Source organism: Bufo bufo, chromosome 7, assembly GCF_905171765.1.
Source record: "Bufo bufo chromosome 7, aBufBuf1.1, whole genome shotgun sequence".
Lineage (NCBI taxonomy): Eukaryota > Metazoa > Chordata > Amphibia > Anura > Bufonidae > Bufo > Bufo bufo.
Window position 1 is genome coordinate 110,710,146 of NC_053395.1, and position 20,809 is coordinate 110,730,954.

The 20,809-nt window shown below is 49.5% G+C and overlaps 1 protein-coding gene across 1 annotated transcript in view; it reads right to left on the reverse strand.

The window, feature by feature from the left end:
* Positions 1–13,994: 13,994 nt before the first annotated feature.
* OSGEPL1 (O-sialoglycoprotein endopeptidase like 1) overlaps positions 13,995–20,809 on the reverse strand; it is a 496,422-nt gene continuing 489,607 nt past the window's right edge. The window contains exon 10 of the mRNA XM_040440619.1: positions 13,995–14,008. The gene's annotated coding sequence lies outside the window, so the exon portion shown is untranslated. The remainder of the gene's footprint in view (positions 14,009–20,809) is intronic.

A 20,809-nucleotide genomic window follows, 5' to 3' on the forward strand; every position in this document is an offset into this window, starting at 1 on the left:
CTGTCAGCTCCACATTCTTTACCGGTACCTAGCCTTAACTCATTAATTCCTTCAGAGGAATTTTCAATGAAATATGCATCCATTGATGAAGCTATTCAGGTTATTCTCAGTCTGGGTAGGGGAGCTTGGCTATCTAAGGCCGACATTACTGATGCCTTTAAGTTGCTCCCTGTCCAACCAGAGTTGTGGCAATGGTATGGGATCAAGTGGTCAAGTAAGTACTACTTTGCTAACAAATTGACCTTTGGTTCTAAATCCAGCCCCTGGATTTTTAACCAGTTTGCCATAGCCCTGCATTGGATACTTCAAGATTTGTTCCGGGTCAATCACGTAATTCACTATCTGGATGACTTTCTGTTAATAGAATCCCCGAACCATGCGCCTCAGGACCTGCAGGTGCTGCAAGCGATGTTTGCAGATCTCAGGGTCCCTGTTGCCCCACACAAGGTGGAAGATCCTGATACTACCATCACCTTTCTCGGCATTTGCTTAAACACTGTTAATATGGAAGCTAGTCTCCCGCAGGACAAATTGATTAGAGTTAAGGAAGCAGTTCATAGGTTAGCACGCGTCAGGACTGTCACCAAAGCAGATCTCCAGTCACTGCTTGGCATGCTCAACTTTGCTACACGCATTATTCCACAAGGCAGGTCGTTCATCGCTAGACTGTTGAAGCTCTTGAAACATGCTCACGATCAAGATAGCCTGGTAGTCATAGATCAGAATGCGATGGCAGATTTAGTTATGTGGGATGAGTTCCTGTCACAGTGGAACGGCATATCGTTATTCGTTCCGTCAGTTTCAAGTAAATCTCCAGTAGTCCATACGGATGCCTCATCCCTAGTAGGCTTTGCAGCTATTTTCGGTCATAGGTGGATGGCAGATCAATGGCCAGCGGAGGTGGTCAGGTTGGAGGGCTTCACCAGGTGTTCCTCATTATTCGAGATATACCCGCTGGTGGCGGCAGCTCGGGTGTGGGGTCCACTATGGAGGAATCAGTCAGTGCTCTTCCTGACAGATAATGAGGCCTTAGTAGAGATGCTCACTAAGGGTAGATCAGCCTCTGCTCAGATTGTGTCATTTGTGAGGAGACTCGTTTGGTTATCACTTCAATATCATTTCCATATTATATGTGATCACATTAAGGGGCAAGCTAACGTAGCGGCGGATGTTTTATCTAGGGGTAACCTGTCGCTCTTCTTTCAGGTCTCTCCACAGGCAGACCACACACCAGCAACCATTCCCGAGTTCGACCAGTTAGTGATGGACTAGCGGCTCACCTTACCACTGCTAGGTCTCTTATGACTAGATCACTGTCCGATAACACCTTGAGGATGTATAAGAAAGCTTGGGCGTCATTCTGTAACTTTAAGAGAACGCACCCGTCAGGTGGAGCAGGATATATATCTTATCTACTGGCATTTGGTGCATTTTCCCACTCACACCTGAAGCTGTCTTACAGTACTATTAAATCATATCTGTCCGGAATACAACATCATTTGTATTTGAAGCATCCTCATCTACCATCATTGTTTTCTGTGCATCCTATCAAAATGTTACTGAGGTGTATACAGAAAGGCTCTGCTGTCACCCGTCCTTCCCGGCAGCCATTTACGGGGAAGATGTTCAGGTCCTTATCTGATATGTTGCAAGGATATCCTTTTGGTGAATATACTAGCTTACTGATAAAGACAACCATGTATCTGGCTTTCTATGGTTTCCTCAGACCAGGCGAATTCACCTGCGCCGCGAGCTGTAAAAATTATCTGAGGAAGAGTCAGCTCTCTTGGGACGGGTCTTGTTACATTCTTGCGCTAACCTCTACAAAGACGACACGCCCAGGACAGCTGACTAAAGTTAAATACTTTCCTACTGGTAACAAATGGTGTCCTGTGAAAACCATTCGAGAGTGGTTACAGTTTATTAAGGAAACCCCGGGTGAGGCACCTCTGCTTAGGTTAGGTTCTGCTCCTTTGATTTGCACAAATTTCCTCAAGTTTATCCGTATTTTGTTGCGGAACATTGGTGTCGACCCCAGCTCGATTACGGGGCATTCTATGCGCATCGGGGCGGCCTCCGCCGCATCTAAGCACAATGTCCCGGTACATGTAATTAAGAAGCTAGGCAGGTGGAAGTCGGCTTGTTATGCCCGGTATATACCAAACCCGCAGGTTGAAATGTCTAGTGCCTTCAGTAATCTAGTTTTGTAATTATAAATAAACATATAACATTTAACCTATGTTTGTGATTTTTGGCCCCTTTAGCCTACCCTCCGTACAGCAGTCTCGGCACACCTCTACTGCTTTAGAAGTAGGTAGGTAGGTCTCACACGCATAGACGACCCGAATACAAGTGATAAGCAAATGTATATTTGCTGTGTTTGTATGAGGGGAGGCGGGGTTTAGCGTTTATAAGGCTCTGCCTTCCCCCTCTCTCCTGACCAGCGTCAGCTCGTTTGCCCCACCCTCCCAATCCCATTATTACAACAACTCATTGGGGGTGGGCCCCTTTAGCCTACCCTCCGTACAGCAGTCTCGGCACACCTCTACTGCTTTAGAAGTAGGTAGGTAGGTCTTACACGCATAGACGACCCGAATACAAATATAGATAGATAGTGTGTGTGGGGTGGACTGCCAAATTGAAGGCTGAGGTTGCTGTAAGGTCCCAGCTAATGTCTGGCATGCAACAGGTTATCACCAATTTGGTGCCGCCCCTTTCTTTTTCCATAAAGTCAGGGTCGGAATCTCCTAAAACTTTGCCCTGTGCAGGGCAAAAAGGGGGGAGAATAGTCTGTGACCGGTCAAATCATCAGATCAAGCCTGTCCAGCCTAACAGAGATTTTTCCCTGACTTTGGGAAAAAGAACTGTTGTGAAGAGTGTGTCCCTGAGGATGGAACAGTTCAGGAGAAGGGAGCACGGCTGCAGTGTAGATGGACCTAGGCCATGCAGAGCAAACATCAGATGTTTTGCATGTGGTGGCCTAGGTCACATAGCGAGACACTGCAAAACAGATAGGAACATAACACACAGGACAGGAAACCAAGTCACATGTTTCAGGTGTGGGAACAAAGGACACCTTGCAAGGAATTGCCCTTGTGCAAGTAATTGCAATGTGTCCAACAGTATTAGCCAGGTAACAAATTGTGCAGTGGGGTCTAGTCAGCTTGGCCATAAAGGAGTTACACCTCAGCGGCATATGCCTCACCAGGTGCTGAGGGGTCAGAATGGCCAAGGTAGGCTAGGCAACATTTGACACCCCTGTACTTTTTGTTACACCGTTTGTTCCCTGTGTATGTCCATGCTATGTGTTTTTGTTATCTGTTTGTATGTTTTTCTTGATGTTGATGGTGGCAGTCCTTGTCTATGAATGTGTTCCACCCTGTTGATTTTTGTAGTTTACATTCCTTGCTGTGAGTCCAGTCGCTGTTGTTTTTGATTTATTCTTGTGTCCCCTTTGAGTAAAACTGTGTTATACTGTGGATCGAGAAAATTGTTGGATTGCGAAACAGGTGACATTGGAACACAGTTAAGTGGGATGTCACGATGAGCAACCAAGGTCTCTGATCGATACAGGTAACACTGTTTTGCTCAAGGTTTTCAGTAGGGCTGTGTTATACTGGGGACTGGGGCGGACAGACAAAATTGGTGTAATGTTGTGCTGCGCACTTAATTCTAGTCCGATCAGGTAACACAGCTCTGATTGGGATTGGGCACAATGATTGGCAGCAGAGTGTGGACTGTGTTTTTGTGTTGTGGAGTCCTGAAGAGCCAGAGCATGACCCATGCCATGGATTCTGCTGGCCTCCACAAGACAGGATGACAGGGGGAAATCAGCCTTAGTACACATGAGTGGACAGGGATATAGTGCCATCAATAACAAGATGGTGTTTGTCCACAGCTCCCCTCGGGTATCCTAACCTAATAGGGTGGCCATCCTTATCTGTTGGTGCAGAAGGATGTAAAGCAGAGGACGCAATCCTCTGAAGGTAGGGTGTTGTCAAACGTCCCAGGGAGCCAGTAGTGGGATGAGGAACCCACTGGCAGTAAGCAGCTGACAGCCCAGAAATGCGGTACAAGTTTAGGGATAATCCAAGAGGGGTAGTCAATCTCCAATCCGGCTCGAGGCAGGCAGCAAAGGTTCAAAGGCGGAAGACAGTCCAAGGGTCAGTAACCGGGAAGGATACAAAGGAACAACAGGCAAATAGGAGGATCCGCAGGGAGGCTAGGTGTTCACCATAAGGTGGAATAACTCAGCAATGAACCAGAGCTCAGGCCAGGTCTTTATAGCCAGGGAAGGTAGGACCATCCCCTGGTCCCCAAGGCAACCAGGAGGCCTCCCTCCCCGGGAACCAATGGCAGGCGAGGAAGGTGGAAGGTGTGTACTGGGAACCTCCCCCAGCAAGGCTCACACCTGACAGCCGGATAATGCAGGGACGCTATGCTCCCGGGGATGCGCACGCAGCCTGCGTACTGCGCATGTGCACACGCCACATGACTCGCGCACCCGCACCTCGGGCACCAGGTGTTCTACCGTGCTGAAGGGGAACCCGTGCCCTGCGCTGTGCCTGCGGTCCCCGAGTAGAGGTAACACCCCCTGCTTCCTGACAGAGCCCCCCACCAAGGAGCACTTCATGGACATTCCCCGAGGGCTCCCAGGAACGCTCCTCGGGACCGTACCCCTTCCAGTGGACGAGATACTCCAGAACCCCACGCCGGCGTCGGGAGTCCAGGATCTCCTGGACTTCGTACTCGTCATCGTTATTCACCTGGATGGGAGGTGGAGGAGCAGGCGCCTGGCCCGGGAATGGGTTGGCACGGTGTGGTTTCAACAAGGACACGTGGAATACCGGGTGGATTCCCAGGGAAGTAGGCAACCGGAGCTTAGCTGCAACGTTGTTGACCATATTCACGATCTCGAAGGGACCAAGGTAATGGGGTCCCAGTTTTCGGGAGGGACAGGACAGCTTGAGGTGCTGTGTGGAAAGCCACACCTTGTCCCCGTCTTTGTATCTGGGGAACTCTGTGCGTCTACGGTCTGCCTGCGTCTTGTGCCGCTGCTGAGCGGCCTGGAGTTGTTGCGTTAGGGTCCGCCTCAGTTCTCGTAGGAGCCAGAGCCGTTGAGCCACTTCAGGCACCGGGAGATCCGGGAGAGTTGAGGGATGATAGCCGTAGTTGGCATAGAATGGCCCGGTGGAGGAATGAAGCTGATTGTTGCAGGTAAATTCCGCGAAGGGGAGATGGCTCACCCAGTCGTTTTGCAGATGGGATGTGTAACAGCGAAGGAACTGCTCGAGGGTTTGGTTGGTCCTTTCGGTCTGCCCATTGGACTGGGGGTGATAGGCAGAAGACAGGCACTATGTTGCACCATGGAAGGGTTGGCACTGGCAGAGGCTGTAATAACTCAACGGGTTTTGAGGTGGGACATTTGTAGAGCGCACACACGGAACAAGACTCGATGAAGGAGCGTACGTCGGCTGCCAAAGAGGGCCACCAAAACCGACGTAGGATGCATTCAGTGGTGTTGCGCCTACCTCGGTGGCCTGCTGTGGGGTGGTCATGGTGATGCTGTAGTACAGGCAGTCGCTGGGAGACTGGGACATAGATCCACTGTTGGTGGTAACGAAGCCCCTGCTTTATTGGCAGATGGGCTGCCTCCTCTGGAGCTGGCGTGCTGGCCCGTCGGATCCTCTCGATCTCGAGTGTTGGGTGGCTAGAAAGTATGCGGCTGGTAGGATCGGTTTCGGAGGTGCAGGATCGGCCTCGGAGGAGCACATATACGGGACAAGGCATTAGCCTTGCCGTTCTTGGATCCCGGTCGATAGGTAATCTGGAGGCAAAAACGGGAGAAAAAGAGAGCCCACCTGGCTTGTCGAGGACACAGTCGCTTGGCACTGTGGACATACTCGAGGTTGCGATGGTCGGTGTACACCACCACAGGGTTTTCGGCTCCCTCCAGCAAATGTCTCCATTCCTCCAGAGCGTCCTTGATGGCAAGCAGCTCCCTCTCACCCACATCATAGTTGCGTTCAGCCCCGGTGAGTTTGCGGGAATAAAAGGCAACGGGATGGAGAAGCTGCTTCTCCCCATGGACCTGGGAGACAACAGCCCCGATAGCCCCTTCGGAGGCGTCGGTCTCCAGAAAAAACGGGCAAGAGGCGTCCAGTTGTACCAGTATAGGTGCTTGTGTGAACAGCCTCTTGAGGTGCTGGAATGCCTGTTGGACCGTCGGGGTCCATTCAAACAGGATGTTGCTCCTGGTCAGTGCAGTGATGGGAGCGCAGATCGCTGAAAAGTTCCGAATGAATCGGCGGTAAAAATTGGCAAAGCCAATGAACTGCTGCACCATCCGCCGATTGCGGGGGACAGGCCAATTCTGGACGGCCTGGATCTTCCTATGGTCCATCTCCACTCGGCCTGGGGATAGGATGTAGCCCAGGAACTTGATGGACGAGACTTTGAAGGTGCTTTTTTCAAGCTTGCCATAGAGACTGTGGGTCCGCAGACGCTGAGCACCGATTTGACATGCCGTTCGTGTTGTGGCAGTGATCTGGAAAAGACAAGGATATCGTCCAGATATAGCACAACATGGGTATCCAACAGGTCACGGAAGACGTCATTAATGAAGCACTGAAATGTGGCAGGGGCCTTACAGAGCCCGAAAGGCATGACAAGGTACTCGTAGTGCCCAAACCATGAGCGGAATGCTGTCTTCCACTCATCCCCCTTCTTGACACAAACGAGATTATAGGCCCTCCGGAGGTCGATCTTGGTGAAGAAACGGGCATCCTTGACTCTGTCCAGCAAGTCGGGAATGAAGGGGAGTGGGTACCGGTTCTTCTTGGTGATGTCGTTCAGGGCCCGGTAATCAACACTGGGCCGGAGACCCCCATCTTTTTTCCCCACGAATAAGATGCCGGAGAGGTTGAGGGACGGATGAACCCCTTCGCTAGGCTCTCCTCTATGTAGTCCTTCAGGGCCCTAGTCTCGGGTTTGGACAGATTGTACAGGCGCCCGTACGGCAGTGGGGCTCCAGGGAGCAGGTCAATGGGGCAATCATAGGGCCTGTGTGGCGGCAAGGCGGCTGCTCTTTTTTTTTCAAAAACGTCTGCATAGTCCCGATATTTGTCGGGTAGTCTGTGTTCAATGGTGCCCAGAACCATAGGAGGGCTTGGAGCCGGAGACGCGTGAACAGGAGGACCGGAGGGGGGCGTGAAGGTGATGGAGCCAGAGGTCCAGTTGATCGTGGGGTTGTGTCTCCTAAGCCAGGGGATGCCTAGAATGACTGGAAACAAGGGGGAAGGCACGATGTCCCACAAGATCTTCTCGGAATGGTAAATGCCGATGCGGGGGAACAAGGGATGGGATTCCATGGCGATAGGTCCCGTCTTTAGGGTGCTGCCATCCACCAGATGCAGCTGGGATGGGTTCTTCTTAGGGCGCAACGGGATGCCTAGTTGGGAAGCCAGATCCTTGTCCATAAAACAGCTGCTTGCGCCCGAATCAATGATGGCAGAGAGATCAATATTGTTGTTGCCCAGCTGCAGGGAAACAGGGATGGTGAGATGAGAAGAGTTGTTATACATAGGTAGGTTAATGCATACCGTGGGTGTCTCCGGCCTACCTGTAGGAGGTTTGATGGGACAGTCCTTCAGGAAATGGCCCGGTTTTGCGCAGTATAAACACAGATGCAGGGTTCGTCTCCCGGTTCTCTCCACCGTGGACAGGGGACCCCGAACAGCCCCGATCTGCATCGGCTCCTCCTGGTTACCGTCTGCCGCCACAGAAACAGGAACCGGAAGCCGTGAGGACTTTGACCGGCGCTCCGGTAGAGGCGGGGTCTGTTGTCGCTCCTGTCGTCTCTCCCAGAAGCGGCGATCCAGGTGGGTTACTGAATCCATCAGGCCCCCCAAGGAGCCCGACACCCCGATGCGGGCGAGCTCATCCTTGAGCTGCTCGGACAAGCCGATGCGGAACTGGTCAATCAAGGCAACCTTGTTCAAGCCCGTATCCGGGGCTACCTCACGGAACTCCATGATGTAATCCTCCACTGGACGTCTGCCCTGGCGGAGGGTGCGCAACCCCTGGCGGTTGAAGAACACAGGGGGTCATCATAAAGTCTTTGCATTGCTGCGGCAAAGGACTCCCAAGATGCCAGCACTGGGTCATCGGCTTGTAGGAGTTGGTGCGCCCAGGTCTGGGGAGGCCCTGAGAGCAAGGAGATTGCCGTGCATACCTTGATGAAGTCCGTGACATATGTACGAGGCTTCAGGGAAAACAACAGCTCGCAGGAGATGATGAAGGAGCGGTACTTCCTCCGATCGCCTGAAAACCGCTCAGGGAGACTGACTGACAGGGTGCGCGCCGGCGCAGGGGGAGGCGAGGGTGGTAGCGCGGTGCGCTCTGCGATGCGTTGCTCCTGTGTGGCAACCCTCTGCAGCAGGTGCTCATGGCCTGTATCTCTTAGAAGGCCTGCGTCATGAGGTTAAGTTGCTGGGTCAGGGCCGTCATGGGATCCACTGCTTCTGCGGGTTCCATGGTATAAGGCTGAGTTATTCTGTCAAACGTCCCAGGGAGCCAGTAGTGGGATGAGGAAACCACTGGCAGTAAGCATCTGACAGCCCAGAAACGCGGTGAGGCTCCAGAGGATCCCACTGGATTTTGGCAGACAAGCAACCTTTGTTCAGAGGTTTTCAAGAGACGGAGAACTGTGCCACAATCCAGCGGGAGTATTATTTCAGGCTCTGGAGAAAGTCTTGGAGATGTTCGGGTAGAAGAGCTTATCCAGCTACAATCACCCAGTGAAAGTTCTTCTGGTTCTGGTCATCATCATCTACATGGGACTGTGTATCGGAGGGTCAAGGGACTTATTGACCAAGCACACCAGAACCAGACAGAACTTTACTGAACTAACCGGAGGAGGAGGCTCAGGACATAACTCCAATATATTCCTGTAGCCAGATATCTTATGGACACACTTTGTTTCCTATGAGGGTTCAGGATATATAACTTATGCGATCCTGAAACCCCATAGTGCTATGTACATATATTGATTATTTGTATGTTTGTCGATTGTGTACCCATAGACACTCTAGGTACAAATGTTTGACAGCCTAGACCCAGGGAAACTCGCCAACTCACTGTGAGTTACAATATGGCTGTACACATTTGCATCCTATAGTCGGTTTCCCATTGACACGTGGGTCTGTGACCTACCTGTGTCTTTGGAGGTGTACAGAGATATGCCAGGTTGCATGAGTACACACACTAAATCAAATTTGGCGGTGTTGGGAGGGATGTGACATGTTTTTGTGTGAATGGGGAAAAGAGTAGATTCCCTAGGGAATCTACTCTTTTCCCCATTCACACAAAAAACAGGTCACATCCCTCCCAACACCGCCAAGTTATTTGCAACTTTAATCCCAAGAACGGTGAAGTTTGTAAGGGTTGGACTGAATGGCAGTTAGTGCGGTGTTCTTTCCCGCAGTTAGAATTTAGGTACCATGACATCACTTCTTACCAGAATTTCTGACCTGCCTTGTAAAGACCTATGTATCTGTGCATGGGAGAACCTCACGAACAACTGATTCTTCAATCAAGATGGAAGAAGCAGTGTTGGAAGAAAAGTTGTGCCGTTACTAGCAGGAGGCCATTCCACGGTTGACCGTACTACCTGGAGACCGTGAGGGTGAAGCTATCCCAGAGTCTGACTAATAAAAGACGACAATGGGGGCAGCGGCAGGCACCTGAAGATCGACAATGACAGCAGAAACGAAAGAAGGCCAGTCCACGGTTGCTACGTGGATCGACCTAGTGACTGAGGGTGAAGCCATTCCAGAGTACGGAAAATATGACATTGGGAGTGGATGATACCTGAAGATCGACACTGAAAGACCGCAGTCCAGAGAAAAAGAAGACGGTGTATCCTGTGGATAGAGACGCCTGGATACAGTAGTGCGATTGCACGTTTACCCTGACGCCAACATCCTGGATATCTACCCCAAAGCGGCAGAAGTCTGATGAAGCCCAATGTGTGGCCGAATCATCACAAATTGTACACAGCCGCAAATGTCTATTAAAGAATTCCTTCTTTGCAACGCTATTGCTAGAGTTTTATATTCTTACTGAAATGGGGTGGGAACCCGACTTCCAGCAGCAAACGGACGGCAGAGTGCCACGAAGTTTTGCTTATATATGGATACAGTAAAGAGCAGGTCGGAGGAGTCGGTCGTGATGGGTGATGTCTAGGTACCTAAGGGCCACAGTATACTTCAGTCCTTCCTGAACTGTCACCAAGAGTGAGTGGGGTTAAGGAGGCAAATACATCCCTACCCTTCCCTCAAGTTATTGTCGTGTAATTTGACAACAGGGGGATTGTAGCGGGAAGGGTGATATTTGAATATATATATATATATATATATATATATATGTAGATATGTCTAATATATATATATCAGCCTAGTTCTGTTATGACGTGGGAGTGTGTGATGTTATGGTGTAGCATCTGGGGGGATGCTCTCGTTTACACCTTGGGCAGGAAGTCCTTTGATTCCTTTGTCTGTACAGATCCTGAGCTAGCCTCAGGTGGCCAACTGGCAGTTCAAGCATTCCGTCACATGCCCATGATTATGTCATCACCCTCCTGTTGAAGAGGGGGGAGGTGGGCTGCTTTTGGGCTTATATTAGCTCAAACCAGGACAAAGGCACTCTCTCTTGGGACGGCCTCAAACAGAGACACATGGGAGCAGCTAAGATGAACGGAACAGCTCCCTGAAGGATGAGAAGCAGAGCCCCACATGCCCCTGGAGATGGCTGAGTAACCCTTTCCCTCCAGCATTGCAGTACCCCTAATACCCCTGCCCTGATTTACCCCTATTCACCCCTGGCCGGCATTGGGTTAACTCTAACCCCTGCATTTAACCCCTTTTTCCCTATACCACCGATAACCCCTGCTGCATAACCCCTGCATTAACCCCTGCTCCACCAACCATCCCCTAACCCCGGCTGCTGAACTCCTGCAGTCAGTATTTACCCCTGCTGCTGACCTCCCGCAGCATTAACCTCAGAACCCTTGAGGCAGCCCCAGTTACCCCTGTAGCTGCCCTGTAATCCTTTACCCCTTCACTGCTGCCCTGCCTACCCCAGCAGCAGCTGAGTGTGTGTTAACCCTTTATTTCTCCCATAGGGAAAGCTTAGAGCCAGGTTCGGTGGGGTGCTAATGTGTATGTGAGTGTAAAATATAGATAGTGTGTGTAGGGTGGAATGGGAATTGTGTATTGTGTAGTGTAGTTAGGTTTGTATTGTGTTTAATAATATTGCTTATTGTAGTACTGTTACTTTGCTGTGGTGTGTACGTCTATATGTATATATATTTATATCCATTGATCTATAAATATATATAGATATAGCGTATTATTGGAATTGTATAGTTGTATTGTGTAATAAATACTTTATTGCTCATAATACACCGTGTAGTGTTTTTAGTATTTAATAGTATATTATTATAATAGTGATAGTAAGTCACATGTAGTGTAGTTCAGTGTAGTGTATATGCAATCAGAAGTAGTTAGCTAGTTAATTAGCTAGAGAGTATAGCTAGGTATATATATATATACACACACTCACCTAAAGAATTATTAGGAACACCATACTAATATGGTGTTGGACCCCCTTTTGCCTTCAGAACTGCCTTAATTCTACGTGGCATTGATTCAACAAGGTGCTGATAGCATTCTTTAGAAATGTTGGCCCATATTGATAGGATAGCATCTTGCAGTTGATGGAGATTTGAGGGATGCACATCCAGGGCACGAAGCTCCCGTTCCACCACATCCCAAAGATGCTCTATTGGGTTGAGATCTGGTGACTGTGGGGGCCATTTTAGTACAGTGAACTCATTGTCATGTTCAAGAAACCAATTTGAAATGATTCGAGCTTTATGACATGGTGCATTATCCTGCTGGAAGTAGCCATAAGAGGATGGATACATGTTCTCATTCTGTTTACGCCAAATTCGGACTCTACCATTTGAATGTCTCAACAGAAATCGAGACTCATCAGACCAGGCAACATTTTTCCAGTCTTCAACAGTCTAATTTTGGCGAGCTCATGCAAATTGTAGCCTCTTTTTCCTATTTGTAGTGGAGATGAGTGGTACCCGGTGGGGTCTTCTGCTGTTGTAGCCCATCCGCCTCAAGGTTGTGCGTGTTGTGGCTTCACAAATGCTTTGCTGCATACCTCGGTTGTAACGAGTGGCTATTTCAGTCAACGTTGCTCTTCTATCAGCTTGAATCAGTCGACCCATTCTCCTCTGACCTCTAGCATCCACAAGGCATTTTTGCCCACAGGACTGCCGCATACTGGATGTTTTTCCCTTTTCACACCATTCTTTGTAAACCCTAGAAATGGTTGTGCGTGAAAATCCCAGTAACTGAGCAGATTGCGAAATACTCAGACTGGCCCGTCTGTCACCAACAACCATGCCACGCTCAAAATTGCTTAAATCACCTTTCTTTCCCATTCTGACATTCTGTTTGGAGTTCAGGTGATTGTCTTGACCAGGACCACACCCCTAAATGCATTGAAGCAACTGCCATGTGATTGGTTGACTAGATAATTGCATTAATGAGAAATAGAACAGGTGTTCCTGATAATTCTTTAGGTGAGTGTATATAGGCATAAATAGGCGGAGTCATCACTAGACAACTCACGGCCATTTATGAATATTATTTATTGGTATTATCAAAAATATCAATAGTTAATATTTCCTTTAATATAGAGTTAGTTTCTTATATTTTAGGCATAAATAGGTGGAGTCATCACTAGACGACTCACGCCTATTTATGAATATTAATTATTGAGATTTGCATAAATATCAATAATTAATATCCTCTATAACAGAAGCCCTCAGACGGTATAGAAATGCAATGCGCTGCGATAAACGGTTTCTACCGCAGACAACAAAACTGTGTGCAGATTCAGTGAAATTTGTACATATATTGATTTTCACTATATCACAATATATGGCCCTGAAGTTCACAGACGGTATTCTAATGCAGAGCACTGAGATTAATGGGTTAAACAGCAATAAAAAAAAAATATTAAAATTGCAAATATGCACTTTAAATTGCTGCCAACACACACAGTAGTCCTTAAAAGGACTTTTGGGTCTTTGAAACGTCTCTAGATAGAGTAATTTGAGAACACAATCTCCCTACACTGTCTGTCCCTTCCTAACAGCAGCTCTCCCTGACTCGCAATGAGCCGAACCCTTGTGACCGGATGATGTGTTCCGGCCAGCCAATCAATGTAATGCCAGTAGAAAACATGGCTAATGGCATTACAGTGATGGCAATACTTACCAGCATGTTTATTGGCTGCTTAGAAGACGCCAAACGTGCAGGGAGGAGACTCGAACATGGCGCTCGAGCACATGTGGTACTCGGCCGAGCGCTCGGATCTGCCGAGCATAGTGATGCTCGAGCCGAACCGGTACTCGGCCGAGCATGCTCGCTCATCACTAATCAGAATACTTGAAGAGGTCATGCTGCCTTATGCTAAAGAAGAAATGCCCTTGAAATGGGTGTTTCAACAAGACAACGACCCCAAACACACCAGTAAACGTGCAACATATTGGTTCCAGACCAACAAGATTGACGTTATGGAGTGGCCAGTCCAATCCCCGGATCTTAATCCAATAGAAAACTTGTGGGGTGACATAAAAAATGCAGTTTCTGAGGCAAAACCAAGAAATAGAGAAGAACTGTGAAATGTAGTCCAATCATCCTGGGCTGGAATACTCTGGGCTGCAATTAACGTGCCAGAAGTTGGTTGACTCCAAGCAACACAGATGAAGAGCAGTTCTCAGAAACAGTGGTTATACAACTAAATATTAGTTAAGTGATTCAAAGGAAAGCAAAATCTTCAAACATTTTTCAGTTTATATAGTGAATGTTTGAGTTTGTAAGGAAGAATACAAACACTGATATTTTTTTGAACAGTCTAATATTCACTTTTCTTCAATTTTTTTAGAGGAACAACACAAATTTGATATATTTTTCTTCATGTTTTGATTTGAAATAGAATGTGTAGTGTTCCCAATGCATTTGTGGGTATGGAAATAGAAGCTATTAGAAGGATTTTGAGCTTTATTCACTTTTTTAAACACACTGCTATTATTTTGAACAGAACTGTATGCAAGGGCATTATATGTGACGAATAAGCATATTGATATGATGATGATGAGGAGGAGGATGAGAAAAGGAAGATTCAACCATATACCCTTCTTTGTGGTGGAAGGGGTGCATGGGAATACAGTGTATTCAGTACATTATAAACAACACATTTAAAGTGCCTTTATGTTCAGCCGCTTTCCTCTGGTGGAGTCAAGAAGTCATGGTCAATCTGAGCCTTGTTCATTTTTATAAGAGTCAACCTGTCAGCATTTTGTTGACAGGCAGATACGCTTATCTGTTATGATGCCACCAGCAGCACTATATACCCGCTCAGACAAAACGTTGGCGGCAGGGCAGGCCAGCACCTTCAAGGCGTAGAGCGCCATTTAGTGCCACGTGTCCAGCTTGGACACCCAGTAGTTGTAAGGCACTGAGGGATCATTGAGGACGCTGACACGGTCTGCTATGTACTCCTTCATCTTCCAAAATGTTTCCCTCCTTGTGACAGTAGGCCGCGCATCAGGGTGATGCTGGTGGAGTGTCATGAAACTGTCCCGGTGTCACGGCGGACGTGCACAGTTAAACAGATAACACACCAACCAGGCTCTGGACGAGAGACAGGGGAAGCGTCACCTCCTAATTTATCCCTGACCCCTTTCCCTGCAATGCTCAGCCCACAGACAAATCTTGATGGTAGATTTGCTGTGTCCACCAGCCTATACTAACAGAACCCTGAACTCCCTGAGATGGTGAAGTGGGGAGAAAGGAGCTGCCAGCTCGCACAGAACCTGGATGGGTAAGATGACATAAACAACCAAACAAGAAAAGACACTTATCTGCTGAGAGCAGGAACAAACAGCCAACCTTCCTTCCTAGCTTCCAAGACCACAATGATGAGTATAATCCGATCAGAGCACTTTAGCTGGAGACTATTTAAACTAATGACTCCACCCAGTGCACCTGATGCGAGGCGGATCCAGCACAGCATCAAAACAAATATTAGACTCGTGCTGCAATCCTGGCTGACCTCCGCACATCGTCAGAGTGGGGCATGACAGTACCCCCCCTTCTACGGGTGACCTCCGGACACCCTGGACCAACCTTATCCGGATGGGACATATGAAAGGCCCTCACCAGACGGCTGGCATTGACATCTGACGCCGGAACCCACATCCTCTCCTCAGGACCATATCCCCTCCAGTGAACCAGGTACTGGAGGGAACCCCGCAGAACTCTTGAGTCGAGAATCCTGGAGATCTCGAACTCCAAGTTTCCCTCGACCAGAACAGGAGGAGGAGGCAATGGCGATGGTACCACCAGTTTAACATATTTTTTTTGTAAAATTTTTTTAGACATCGTGGATCCTCCAAGTCTGCGGCAGATCAAGTCGAAATGCCACAGGATTGATCACAGCATAAATCTTATATGGACCAACAAATCTTGGACCCAGTTTCCAAGATGGCATTCTCAACTTGATATTCCTAGTGGACAACCACACCAAATCACCCACACACAGGTCCGGACCAGTCACACGTCTCCTGTCAGCCCTTCGTTTATACCTCTCACCCATCCTCTCCAAATTCCCTTGAATCCCCCGCCAGATAGAGGATAAGGCAGAAGAGAATCTCTCCTCCTCTGGCATCCCGGAGGAACCAGACCCAGAAAAGGTACAAAACTGAGGATGGAAACCGTATGCGCCAAAAAATGGCGACTTACCCGTGGACTCCTGCCTACGGTTATTCAATGCAAATTCTGCTAAGGGCAAGAATGAGGACCAGTCCTCCTGATTCTCAGCCACAAAGCACCTCAAGTAGGTCTCCAGGTTTTGATTGGTACGCTCCGTCTGACCATTCGACTGTGGATGAAAAGCCGACGAGAAAGAAAGTTGAATGCCAAGTCGAGAGCAGAATGCCCTCCAAAACCTGGAGACAAACTGCTTGCCCCTATCAGAGACAATATCCGAAGGAATACCGTGCAATTTAACAATATTATCCACAAAAATCTGCGCAAGAGTCTTAGCGTTAGGCAGACTTGTTAGTGGTATAAAGTGAGCCATTTTACTGAAACGATCGACTACCACCAAAATCACTGTTCTCCCGGAGGAACTCGGTAGGTCCGTAATAAAGTCCATGGACAAATGTGTCCAAGGACGAGATGGAATAGACAATGGAAGAAGTGAACCAGGCGGTCGAGTCTGAGCAACCTTAGACCGAGAGCAGGTTTCACAAGCTGCCACGAAATTCTCAATACTCTTATGCAAACCTGGCCACCAGAACCTCCGGGACACCAGATCACAGGTGGACTTACAGTAGGTGTTTGTGATATTGTGCTTTTAGCACGACAGCGTCGCGCTGATACTCGGCGACATGGTGCCGAGATCTCGCACTCACTGGAATAGTGACAGCACATCCCAGCAAGCGCGTCATAGAAGCGACGGGAGATCCGACTTGGATTCCCGCCAATTCTACACGTGTGCGGCGTTTGTTATGAATCCTGAGGGGGAAGTCCCCGCCGGATTTTAAATAAAAATCCGGCATGGGTCCCGCCCTCAGGAGCATACCGGGCCCTTAGGTCTGTTATGGGTTGTAAGGAGAGCCCCCCCTACGCCGAAAAAAACGGCGTAGGGGGTCCCCCTACAATCCATACCAGACCCGTATCCAAAGCACGCTACCCGGCCAGCCAGGAAGGGAGTGGGGACGAGCGAGCGCCCCCCCCCCCCCCCCCTCCTGAGCCGTACCAGGCTGCATGCCCTCAACATGGGGGGGTTGGGTGCTCTGGGGCAGGGGGCGCACTGCGGCCCCCCCACCTCAGAGCACCCTGTCCCCATGTTGATGAGGACAGGGCCCCTTCCCGACAACCCTGGCCGTTGGTTGTCGGGGTATGCGGGCGGGAGGCTTATCGGAATCTGGGAGCCCCCTTTAATAAGGGGGCCCCCAGATACCGGCCCCCCACCCTAAGTGAATGAGTATGGGGTACATCGTACCCCTACCCATTCACCTGCAAGAAAAGTGGTAAAAACACAAATAAACCACACAGTGTATTAAAATATTTTATTTTTCTGCTCCGGAGGCCGCCCCCTGTCTTCTTTATTAGCTCTTTTACCAGGGGGGGCTCTTCTTCTTCCGCTATCCCGACGGGTCTTCTCCGCTATCCGGGGGGTCTTCTCAACTCTCCGGGGTTCTCCTTCTGTCTTCGCCGCTCTCCGTTGTTGACTCGGCGCACCCCGGTTCTTCGTCTCGCGAGATCTCGGATTTTAAATAAAAATTTAGCGAGACGAAGAACCGGGGTGCGCCGAGGCCGCCCCCTGTCTCCTTTATTAGCTCTTTTACCAGGGGGGGCTCTTCTTCTTCCGCTATCCCGACGCTATCCGGGGGGTCTTCTCAACTCTCCGGGGTTCTCCTTCTGTCTTCGCCGCTCTCCGTTGTTGACTCGGCGCACCCCGGTTCTTCGTCTCGCTAAATTTTTATTTAAAATCCGAGATCTCGCAAGACGAAGAACCGGGGTGCGCCGAGTCAACAACGGAGAGCGGCGAAGACAGAAGGAGAACCCCGGAGAGTTGAGAAGACCCCCCGGATAGCGGAGAAGACCCGTCGGGATAGCGGAAGAAGAAGAGCCCCCCCTGGTAAAAGAGCTAATAAAGAAGACAGGGGGCGGCCTCGGCGCACCCCGGTTCTTCGTCTCGCTAAATTTTTATTTAAAATCCGAGATCTCGCGAGACGAAGAACCGGGGTGCGCCGAGTCAACAACGGAGAGCGGCGAAGACAGAAGGAGAACCCCGGAGAGTTGAGAAGACCCCCCGGATAGCGGAGAAGACCCGTCGGGATAGCGGAAGAAGAAGAGCCCCCCCTGGTAAAAGAGCTAATAAAGAAGACAGGGGGCGGCCTCCGGAGCAGAAAAATAAAATATTTTAATACACTGTGTGGTTTATTTGTGTTTTTACCACTTTTCTTGCAGGTGAATGGGTAGGGGTACGATGTACCCCATACTCATTCACTTAGGGTGGGGGGCCGGTATCTGGGGGCCCCCTTATTAAAGGGGGCTCCCAGATTCCGATAAGCCTCCCGCCCGCATACCCCGACAACCAACGGCCAGGGTTGTCGGGAAGGGGCCCTGTCCTCATCAACATGGGGACAGGGTGCTCTGAGGTGGGGGGGCCGCAGTGCGCCCCCTGCCCCAGAGCACCCAACCCCCCCATGTTGAGGGCATGCAGCCTGGTACGGCTCAGGAGGGGGGGGGGGGGGGGGCGCTCGCTCGTCCCCACTCCCTTCCTGGCTGGCCGGGTAGCGTGCTTTGGATACGGGTCTGGTATGGATTGTAGGGGGACCCCCTACGCCGTTTTTTTCGGCGTAGGGGGGGCTCTCCTTACAACCCATAACAGACCTAAGGGCCCGGTATGCTCCTGAGGGCGGGACCCATGCCGGATTTTTATTTAAAATCCGGCGGGGACTTCCCCCTCAGGATTCATAACAAACGCCGCACACGTGTAGAATTGGCGGGAATCCAAGTCGGATCTCCCGTCGCTTCTATGACGGCTCTGTCTCCATCGCGGCAAGCCAGCTCGGCGCTGGCTCCCGCGATGGGGCTCGTAGGTGCTCAATCTCGCCGAGAAAGAGAGCGAGATTGACACAAAATCGGGTTCACCTACTGTACCACCAGGATGTCCAGCGAGAACAGTATCGTGATGTTCCTTGAACACCTTGTATCGTAGGCCCTCAGGAACAAACAACCTCCCTGGCGGACACGAACCAAGAGCCCCCTCCTGAGCTCCCAACACCTCCATCTCCAATTCAGGGTACAGAGCGGAGACCACCACTCCATCCGCCAAAATCGGCGCTGGATCTTCTGAATCACCTCCCCCAGGGAAGCTGCGAGACAAGGCATCTGCCTTGACGTTCTTGACCCCTGGGCGAAAGGTAACCACGAAATTGAACCTGGTAAAAAACAATGACCATCTGGCCTGTCTAGGGTTCAGACGCTTGGCAGATTGCAGGTAAGCAAAATTCTTATGGTCTGTATACACAGTAACGGGGTGAGAAGCCCCCTCTAACCAGTGACGCCATTCTTCAAAGGCCAACTTGATCGCCAACAACTCCCTATCTCCAACATCATAATTCCTCTCAGCGACCGAGAGCTTCCTGGAGAAGAAGGCACACGGGGCCCACTTGCCAGGAGAAGGACCCTGCGAAAGCACCGCCCCAACCCCCACCTCTGATGCATCAACCTCGACCACGAATGGCTGAGATACATCCGGCTGCACCAGAATGGGAGAAGACGCAAAACGCTCCTTAATAGCCGAAAAGGCCTGCAATGCCTCATCCGACCAGACAGAGACATCAGCGCCCTTCTTGGTCATATCAGTAAGAGATTTGACTAGCGTGGAATAATTCAAAATACATTTTCTATAATAATTCGTAAACCCCAAAAATCGCATCAAAGCTTTCTGATTCTCCGGTCGGTCCCACTCCAGAACCGCCCGGACCTTTTCGGGGTCCATACGAAAACCAGAATCAGAAAGCATGTATCCCAAAAATGGAAGCTCTTGCACCGCAAACAAACATTTCTCCAATTTGGCGTATAACTTATTCTCCCGCAGGATCGTCAAAACCTGTCTCACATGATCCTGATGGGTCTTCAGATCAGGAGAATAAATTAAAATGTCATCAAGGTAGACTACTACGAACCTCCCCACCAAATGATGAAAAATATCATTGACGAATCGCTGAAATACCGCTGGCGCATTCGTCAACCCAAAAGGCATTACCAGGTTCTCAAAGTGACCCTCGTACGTATTGAAGGCCGTTTTCCACTCATCCCCCTCCTTGATCCTGATCAGATTGTATGCTCCTCTCAAATCCAACTTGGACAACACCTTGGCTCCAACAATCTGATCAAAAAGATCAGAGATCAAAGGCAGGGGATATGGATCCCAGACTGTAATACGATTCAGCTCCCGGAAATCCAAACACGGTCTCAGTGATCCATCTTTCTTCTTCACGAAGAACAAACCTACAGCCACTGGAGACTTAGATGGTCTAATATGACCCTTTGCCAAACTCTCGGCGACAAACTTTCGCATGACCTCTCTCTCGGGTTGAGAGAGGTTGTAGAGCCGAGACTTAGGCAACTTAGCCCCCGGAATGAGATTCACAGGACAATCATAGTCACGATGAGGGGGCAATTCCTGAGCCCCACCCTCCGCAAACACGTCCGAAAAATCTGAGAGATACTGAGGCAAGGCCGTAACGGACACTTCAGAAATAGATGTGACAAGACAATTATCCGAACAAAACTTGCTCCAACCAATAATTTGTCTCGCCTGCCAGTCTATAATTGGGTTATGTTTAGACAACCATGGCAACCCCAAAACTATTGGAGCTGGCAAATCCTTCATGACGAAACAGGAAATAATCTCAGCATGTGAATCACCCACCCTTAAATGAATATCATGAACAACGTGAGTAAGGCTCCCTTGAGAAAGAGGGGAAGAATCAATGGCAAAAACACTCTAACGTGCAAATACTTAGTCCCAAACCCTCAAGAAACAGAAAGTCAATAAAATTTACCCCAGCACCACAATCAAGAAAAACATCAACAAACACATTTCGAGACTCTAGCGCCACCATAGCTGAAAGGAGAAA